This window comes from Hevea brasiliensis, chromosome 16 (assembly GCF_030052815.1).
Source record: "Hevea brasiliensis isolate MT/VB/25A 57/8 chromosome 16, ASM3005281v1, whole genome shotgun sequence".
In the NCBI taxonomy this organism is placed as follows: Eukaryota; Viridiplantae; Streptophyta; class Magnoliopsida; order Malpighiales; family Euphorbiaceae; genus Hevea; species Hevea brasiliensis.
In genome coordinates, this window is record NC_079508.1 from 23,889,549 (window position 1) to 23,899,511 (window position 9,963).

The 9,963-nt window shown below is 37.4% G+C and overlaps 1 non-coding gene across 1 annotated transcript; it reads left to right on the plus strand.

Moving 5' to 3' along the window:
* Positions 1–9,626: 9,626 nt before the first annotated feature.
* On the plus strand, positions 9,627–9,733 carry LOC131175103 (small nucleolar RNA R71). The gene has a single exon (XR_009145264.1). It is a non-coding gene; the product is annotated as a small nucleolar RNA R71 (small nucleolar RNA).
* The last annotated feature ends 230 nt before the right edge of the window (positions 9,734–9,963 follow it).

Below are 9,963 nucleotides of genomic sequence, written 5' to 3' on the forward strand. Positions count from 1 at the left end.
TTATAGTTAACTAATTAAACATTACTAATTATTTGTGTTTATGGGTTCTCAAGTTGTCTTAGGTGTGGCTCTAATCCCAATAATTGTCCAGACCGACACCGGTCACCGGAACAATGAAATCTACCAGGCTATGCAACGGGGGTGTTACAGGTTTAATGCGAGGGGTGCATTTAAAGAGCCGTTAGGACTCTTCGTTTCGCACATTTTGTACCACAGGAGTCATGTCTGCGACATGATACACAGGTCGTGTATCACTACACGGGTCCCAACATGTAGGGCCGTATAAATTTCTGCCCGAAAATTTCAAATTCTATCATAGTACATGGCCCGTGTAAATGAAGCTCTGGGACCCTTGTAACTTACTGCCTCTCGAGTTGCTTTGTTGGGCGTGTTACATGGCCCATGTCAAGTTCAAAGAGGACCGATGTAACTTTCTGTCTTCAAGTTATTTTGCTAGCAACATTATACAGTTCGTGTAAATTGGGCTATGGACCCGTGTAACTTTCTGTCTCCCTTTGAACTAAAATTGCAAGAAATTTACGGACTTCCAGAAAGTTACATGGGGCGTGTGAAACCAGTACACAACCCGTGTACTTTCTGATTTTCCAAAATTTTCCCAGATGAAAATTTTTGTTATCATAACACATGAAATGGATGCAAAGATTAGCAATAGAGCTACTTCCCCAGTTTTGTTCAATCTTCTCTTTTGTGGTTTTGACTTGGTGATTCCTCTCCTCTCTTATTCTCTACTCCCTTTTTTTTTTTTTTCCAGAAGGTCTTACAAAATGAAATACTAATAAGTATGAAACAAAAATCAATATGAAAAAGGAAAAGAAGAAAAGTTTAGAAAAATTTTGGGTTGTCTCCCAAAAAGCACTTGTTTATAGTCTTTAGCTGGACTTTGCTTGTTTATGGTCTGTCAATAGGATGGTCGAGGGTGTAATTGACTCCCATTTCTATGGGTTCTCCCTAAAAGTAAGGTTTCAGCCTCTGGCCATTGACCTTAAATGCTCCTGAGGTTTCACTCCACACTTCTACTGCTCTATGTGGAAAGACTTGAGTGACCTTAAAAGGTCCAGACCATCTTGATTTCAGCTTCCCTAGAAAGAGTTTCAATTTAGAGTTGAATAAAAGAACAAGATCTCCTTCTTTTATTTCTTTCCTTGCTATGCACCTGTCATGCCATCTTTTGGTTTTATCCTTAAAGATTTTGGCATTTTTGTATGCATCATGTCGGATTTCTTCCAACTCATTCAGTTGTAGGAGCCTTTTTTCACCAGCAGCTTTGAGATCAAAGTTTAGGATATGAATTGCCCAGTAAGCTTTATGCTCAAGTTCGACAGGGAGATGGCATGATTTTCCATAAACTAGTCGGAAGAGTGTTGTGCCAATTAGGGTTTTATATGCAGTGCGGTATGCCCACAGTGCGTCATCTAACTTCATGCACCAGTCCTTCCAGGATCTGTTTACAGTTTTCTCTAAAATCCGCTTCAATTCCCTGTTTGAGATTTCTACTTGGCTGCTGGTTTGAGGATGATAAGGTGTGGCCACCTTGTGAGTCACTCCATACTTTTTCATTAGTGTTTCGAATTGTTGGTTGCAGAAGTGACTTCCTCCATCACTGATTATTTCTCATGGTGTGCCAAATCTTGTGAAGATATTCTTCTTAAGGAACCTTATGACCACTCTAGCATCGTTGGTTGGTGTGGCTATTACTTCTACCCATTTTGACACATAATCAACACCAACCAGAATATACTTGTTTCCATGGGAAGAGGGGAATGGGCCCATGAAGTCTATCCCCCATACATCAAACAATTCTACCTCAAGTATACCATGCAGTGGCAATTCATTCCTACTTGAAGTGCTACCTGTTCTTTGGCATTGATCACAAGCTAGGACAAAGGATCTCACATCTTTAAACAAATGTGGCCGGTAAAACCCTGCTTGCAAGATCTTGGCTGCTGTTTTTGAGGTGCCAAAATGTCCTCCATATAGTGATGAATAGCAGTGATGAAGGATACTTTCCATATCTACCTCTGGTTTGTATCTTCTTATCTGCCCATCATTACATCTCTTATACAGTAGAGGTTCCTCCCATATGTAATATCTCACATCATGTAGGAATTTCTTCCTTTGCAGATAAGTCATGTTTGGCAGCAATACCCTACATACAAAAAAATTAACAAAGTCAACATACCATGGAGCCTTGGAGAATGCAAGTAATTGCTCATCAGGAAATGAGTCATTAATTGGCAAATCCTTGAAGTCTCTTGTGTACTCCAATTTTAGCCTGGCAAGATGGTTAGCCACTACATTTTTGAATCCCTTTTTATCCTTGATTTCAAGGTCAAATTCTTACAAGAGTAGAATCCATTGAATCAGCCTTGGTTTTGCTTCCTTTTTGTTCAAAAGGTACCAGATTGCAGCATGATATGTGAATACAATGACTTTTGACCCAATTAGGTAAGGTCTGAATTTGTCCATTCCAAACACTACTGGTAGGAATTCCTTCTCTTTAGTGGCATAATTGATTTGCGCATCATCGAGTGTCTTGTTAACATAATAAATGGCATGGAGCTTTTTATCTTTTCTTTGCTCGAGCACCGCTCTAACTGCAAAGTCACTCGCATTGCACATCACCTCGAATGGTAGCTCTCAATTTGGTGGTTACATTATTGGTGCTGAGATCAGGGCTTCCTTGATCCTGTTCAAAGAAACAAAGCAATTTTCATTAAAATGAAAGGGAACATCTTGACTTAACAGGTTGGTAAGTGGCTTAGGTATTTTAGAAAAATCGTTAATGAATCTTCTGTAGAACCCTACATGTCCCAAAAAGCTTCACACTCCCTTGATTGATGTTGGTGGTGGCATGTTTACATTGATCTCAATTTTTGCCTTATCAACCTCAATTCCTCTTTCTGATATCAAATGTCCCAAAACTATACCTTCCCTTACCATGAAGTGGCATTTTTCCCAATTTAGGATCAGGTTTTATTCTTCACATCTTTGCAATACTTTAGATAAATTAGCTAGGCAATCATCAAAAGTAGTTCCATAGACAGAAAAATCATCCATAAAAACTTCCATGATATTTTTCAATATAATCAGAAAAAATAGCCATCATGCATCTTTAAAAGGTAGTAGGGGCATTACAAAGACCAAAAGGCATTCTCCTATATGCAAATGTTCCATAAGGGCAAGTGAATGTAGTCTTTTCTTGGTCTTCTGGGTGAATGGGAATTTGGAAGAATCCCGAATACCCATCTAGATAACTGAAATAAAAGTGCTTTACTAAACTTTCTAACATTTGGTTGATAAAAGGGAGAGGAAAATGGTCTTTTCTGGTAGCACTATTCAATTTCCTATAATCTATGCACATTCGCTAACCATTGACTACCCTAGTGGGGATTAGTTAATTGTTTGCATTTTGAATTACAGTTGTCCCACCCTTCTAAGGAACTACATGTACTGGACTAACCCATTTACTATCAGAAATTGGGTATATGATACCTACATCTAATAGCTTTAAAATTTCTTTCTTGACTACTTCTTTCATGTTTGGGTTAAGTCTTCTTTGGTGCTCGATAGTGGGTTTACTGTTTTCTTCCATGGGTATCCTATGAATGCAAATCGAGGGGTTGATTTCTTTCATGTAACATCCTCATTTTCATAGTCCGTACATTCTACTGTTCCGACGGCTAATGTCTGCCCCAGAAAGTCAGAATGTCTGAAACTACACTTCGGTGATAATGAACAGACATATAATGATGAAATAAATAAGAAGAAAATGCAAGAAAAATCAAAGACAAATGAAAGAGAGAAAATGAAGCTAAGTTAAACGAGCCGGCACCACAGTGATGGGTGATCGCACAAGGAAGGCCGTTGCCAACCCCAGGACTGCGGGGAACCCTCGGAATTTAATTTTGAGACATAGATAAAGGTTTATTGAAATGTAATTGACACTAGAAATACCAAAGAAAAATTAATAAATTAGTACAAAGAAAAATAAAAAATCGAGAAACAGAGAAAAATCGGTGTTACCGAAAAATTAGGAATATAACCCGAAGTAGGGTATTTTGGTCATTTGACACCTAGGGTTGCCTTTTGACCTCAATGTCCATTAAAAATAAATGATATTACACTTTAGAAATGTCATGAAAAATTAAATTGTGATACAATATGTAAATAGTAAAAGAATGGAGCCAAATGAGCAAATAAAGAAACTTTAACTAATTAAACATTAAAATCCAAGTTAGTGCTCCACTAACTCTTAATTTGGGACACTTAAATATTCCTTTGGGATAGAAAAACCATCATTTTCCACCTTGAGAAATAACCAACCAAGAGAAATGGAGTTCACCATGGAAATCACCATGGATGCCCCACATGCAACCTCCACGAGTGCATGATCAAGCCACCATTTCTACTTAGTTTCTTCATCAAAGCTTGCACACACAGCTTGGGCAGTATGTTGGAAGCAAAAAGAAGAGGATTTGATGAAGTTTTGGTGAAGCTCAAAAAAGGTTAGTGCTAGTTTTTCATCCCTTGCTTCATTAAAGTTTGTATTAAGGTTGAGATGAGTTGGATGGTGAAGAAATTTGAAGGATTCGATGAGTTATTGATATATTCAATTTTGGACAGCCATGAAAGTTTATTGTAGTTGAGTTTTTCTTACCTATAATGGATGGAAATTAAGGTTGAATAACTTAAATGGAGGAAGTAGTAAGTTAAAATCTAAGTATGTTCATGTAGCGCTTGAATTAAGGGTGTGTAATGGAACCTTAATGCTTTGGGCAAACTGCCATGTTTGGCAGCCTATTAAACCATGAATTTGTGTGTGAACATGTAGTTATTAATGAAATATGATAATGTTAAATTGTGGGTAGCAAGTGTAAGTGATATTGAAGTATGATTATGTTGAAGTGTATGTGTAATATTGACATTGAGATATGTTGAATTTTGGTGGAAGTGAATGTTGAACTTAATGGTGAATTGTGTGCATTGAGCACTTGAATATTCTGTCCAAAAGTGTTGCTGGAATTGTGTACAATATATATATGGAAGTGTTATTGATTGAATATTGAAGTAATGAGGAGGAGAAGGAATATCAAATTGGAAGTGTATGTACTTTGTGCAGGTTGTGTATTGAAGGCAGTACCTAAATTAGGCCATAAGTGCCAAACTATGAACCCAATTGGTATGAGGCCAATGGGGGGATGAAACTAGACACCAAATAGGCCAACTTTCGTGTAGAAATGTTGCCAAAATTCTGCCTAGAAACTGACCTTAAAAATGACCAAATCCGAAATAGCAACCTTGCAACCCAGATTTTTGACCATATGAATAGTAGTCCTTGGGATGACCATAACTCACTCAGAACAGGTCCAATTGACCTGAAATTTTTACCATGGTTAGTTTAGACATAGAGCTACAATTCTTATGAAGACACCAAAGCCCAGAAATGGCCAGAACCAAGCCAAATAGCTTGCAAAATTTCAGGTACCAAAACTGGCAGAACCAAAAGTGACCTAAAAATGACCTAAGCCTACTATTTTAGTGCATTCCGTCTAGCATTGATAAATTGACCATATCTTGGTCTACAGAACTAAGAATGACCCGAAATTTTTCCCCGCGTGCAATAAGACATAGACCTACAAGTTTTTAGTTTGGACCGAAACCCAAAAACAGAGGGAACTAGGTCGTTTAGTTAGGTCAAAATAGTACACCGAAATCCTGTAAATTGCAATAAAATGCAATACACGTAGAAATGAAAATTGGTAACATATACCAACACTAAAGGGCTATAATATGTGACATATTAGTAACATTAGAATTGACTCACGTAGAGTGCATTAAGGGTCAACATTATAGGTTGACTAATAAAATGAATTGAAGGGAATAGTACCAAGAGAAATAGGACTTTAAGCTAGACAAATCTAGCACACAAAAATTGAGAAATTGACCAAATTTTGCACCAAAGGTGCAATCTGTCCAACTTTAGTAAATTGACCATATCTTGGCCTATACAACTCATAATGACCTGAAATTTTGCTCCGAGTGCAATAAGACATAGAGCTACAATTTTGCTTCTTTGACCAGAAGCTAAAAAACTAAGGGAAATAGGACTTTAAGCTAGACCAATCTAGCACACTAAAATAAAAAATTGGTAATTACATAAAATGATGCTTGAAGTGATTTGGCAATGAATGCCAACTTGTGAAAAGGGTAAATTGCATTATATTGACAACATATTGAATTGTAAATTGTGACATGTTGATGCTAGAATCAACCTATCCATGATGCATAAAAAGGTCAATAATTTTATTGACCAGTGAAAGGCATAAAGATGTATAAACCCTATAAATAAAGAATTAAATATGTAACATTGTAATATGCCCTAATTTGCCTAGTTGACTAGTTTGGATAGGTTGGCATGCCAATAGGATTCTGACAAATTGCTCAGAAATGAATTTACGTCATACTGTGTTTTATGGCTTATTATGCCATACTATGATTTTAATAGCCTATGGCTATACAGATTGTGTTATTATACTCTGCTTAATGCCTGATTGATTATATGGCTTTTTAGCCACACTGTTTGCACACCGGGAGATACTTTGTGACCGATGGTGTGACGGCCCGAGGTACTAGGTACCCAGTGCTAGTATATCCGTTTATCCAGTCTAGTCAGTGTATAGGCTACATGGGCAGTCAATTAAAACATTATTCAATTCAGGTAGTTAAGTTAAGTTAAGTATACAAAAATTTCAACACAATTAAATTAGGCATTGAATGAAATGAGTAAAAGAGATTAGCAACAGAAACATAACAAAGATACAATTTACAGAACCTTAGAGACTTAAAATACAATACAGTTAGAATAATTGATTCCTGGATATCCGAATTATGAGTTATTTCTTTCTTTATTTGTATATATTATTTCTTGTTATACTATTGCACCACTAAGCAGAAATGCTTAGCGCGATGGAATTGCTTCCTCGCGCAGGTACGAAAGGTAAAACCAGTAGACTGTCGACTGAGATTTTTGGAGTCTAGATCTGCAGAAGTGTCAGAAGAGTTCAAGATTGTCACCTCCTCAGCAATGCATGTAGATAGGGCTCATAATTATACATGTTATGTATTTTGTTCATTCTAAGTATATTGTAATTTCATTTGTATATCCTGTACTTGACAAATTTATGTACTTAATTGGAAAATTATATAAGTTAATGAAATGAAAGAATTCTGATGTCTGAATTGATTGTCTAATCATAATGATTCTGAATGAGATTGAGTTTAAGAAAAATTGAGAAACTGATGAGATATTATTGAGAAAAATTGAGCTATGAATTGGAATATGTTGTGAATTGTCTTTGGTAGGTTCAGAAGAACTGTTAGTCCAAATTACAGCCGACACTTTATCGGATTATTGTTAAAATTTTTGCAATTTCCAAATTAGTTAGATTTTGATAAAAGTAAAAAAAATAGCCTAAACCTTAAATAAAGTTTTTGAATAAATAAATCAAGAACTGTAATGAAATCAGATAAGATCAGGTGCTCCGGCACTCCGTGTAACACACTTTGCTTGGCTACACTGTAGACGGGTGAGGGGTGTTACATTTCAGGTCTTCTATTTTATACCTTATGGCCTTGTTATGGATCCTAAGTTCTCTTAACAATTTTTCCTCTTCTAACTTAGACAGGCTAGCATTAATTATAATAGGATATTTAGAGTTTGAGTCCATAAATGCATACCTTAGCGAGGATGGGAGAGGTTTAAGCTCTACCTGTTTGGCATTTTCCTGGAGCTTGATCTTAGGCTGTTCCTCCTTTAACTCCTTCATCTCGGAGGCTTTAGCTAGGGGTGGTAGGGGTGGATGAGTTGCTAACTATTGCACACGGGCTATTATTTCTATGTTTTCATCATTCACTGTGTGGTTGTGCACAATTCTTCTTCAACTTGTTTGTCAATTATGTCAACCTTGAAGCATTCATCAGGTTCGATTTTGTGTTTCATTGTATCAAACAAGTTGAATTCCACTTCTTCTTCTCCTACCTTGAGGGTTAGTTTCCCATTTTTGACGTCTATGATGGCTCCGGCTGTTGCCAAGAATGGTCTTCTCAAGATGATAGGGATCTGAACATCTTCTTCCATTTCAAGGACAACAAAGTCTACTGGAATGAAGAATTTGCCCACTTTGATACGGATGTTCTCAAGTATGCCCATTGGATACTTAATAGCTCAATCAGCCAATTGCATTGAAATTATCATGGGCCTCAGTTCTCCGATCTCCAGTTTTTTGCATATTGGTAGAGGCATTAAGGTCACGCTTGCCCTAAAATCACAGAGAGCCTTGTCTATTTTCTTGTTGCCAATGAGGCAGGGTATGGAAAAGCTTCCTAGATCTTTCAACTTTAGAGGCAGTTTATTTTGCAGTATGGCACTGAATTCCTCTGTTAGAGCTACTGTCCCATAGTCTTCCAACTTTCTTTTCTTTGACAGAATTTCCTTAAGAAATTTGGCATAGAATGGTATCTAAGAGAGTGCTTTAGTGAAGGGGATGTTGATATAAAGTTTCTGTAAAACTTATAAAAACTTCCCAAACTGCTTGTTCAATTTGGCTTTCTGAAATCTCTGAGGAAAAGGTGGGGGAGGCTGATATGGCTCTGGTAGCTTCTTTTTCTTCCCTGCTTCCTTTTACTAATCTTTCTTGGCTTCTCCCTCCTTTTTCTCTGCTTGGCTTTCAGATTTTCCTAAGGTCTCATCTGTTGGTTCTTTCTCTGATTATACTAGAGTTCTCCCACTCCTCAATGTAACTACCTTACAATGCTCCCTTGGGTTCATCTCCAATTGACTAGGCAGTTTACCATCAACCTTACTTGAAGAACTTGCTTACTGAGCAATTTGATTCTCCAACATCTTGTTATGGGTAGCAAGTTGGTCCATTCTAGAAGTCAGCTATTTAATCAATTCATTCTGTTATTGTTGAGCTACTAGGAACCCTTCCATCATGGATTCCATGGTCATCTTCGGCTCAAGTTGCTGAGTTTGAGGAGGCGGTGGTGGCTGTGTAAAGTTTTGGCCTCTGTTTTGAAATCCAAGGGGTGCTGATGGTTTGTATCCCTATTGCTTATTTATTGGCTGGTTTTATTGATTGGACCATGAGAAATTTGGGTGATTCCTCCATCCAGGTTTATAAGTGTTTGAATATGGATTGTTGGGCTGTCTCTGGTTAAAGTTTCCTCCATTATTCACATAGTTCATCTGTTTTGTAGAGGGTTCATTAAAGCTGTTATATTCTGAATATCCTCCTCCATAGTTGTCCTCATGTTGACTATTCATTCTTACTGCATTGGCTTGCATTTTATCAAGCCTCCTTGTGAGCTGATCAAATTGAGCATTTATCATGTTTAGGGTGTCCACTTCCAGGACTCCTGCTGTTCTCTTTGCATTTCCTCTTTCATTTGACCACTCATAATTATGGTATGCAACCCTTTCTAAAAGTTCAAGTGCTTGTGTCACTGTTTTCTCCATTAAGTCACCTTCTGCAGCTGAATCAACTGTGCTTCTTGTAGAGGGTAGTAACCCATTATAGAAATTTTGTACTAGTAGCCAATGCTCTATGCCATGGTGTGGACATTTCCTCTACAGGTCTTTATATCTTTCCCATGCGTCATAAAGTGATTCACCTTCCTTTTGTCTGAAGGTTTTGAGCTCAAGCCTCAGTTTTGTAGTCTTTATAGGTGGAAAATACCTTGCTTGAAAAGCTTGTGAGAGGTTTTCCCAAGTGGTGAACATTCTAGCTGGTTGAGAAAGTAACCACTTCCTTGCTCTGTCTCAAAGGGAGAATGGAAATGCTCTGAGTCTTATGGCTTGATCAGACACTCCATTCATCTTAAATGCGTCACAAAGGGCAAGAAAGCACTAGAGCTGATAATGTGAATCTTCTGTTGGTGAAC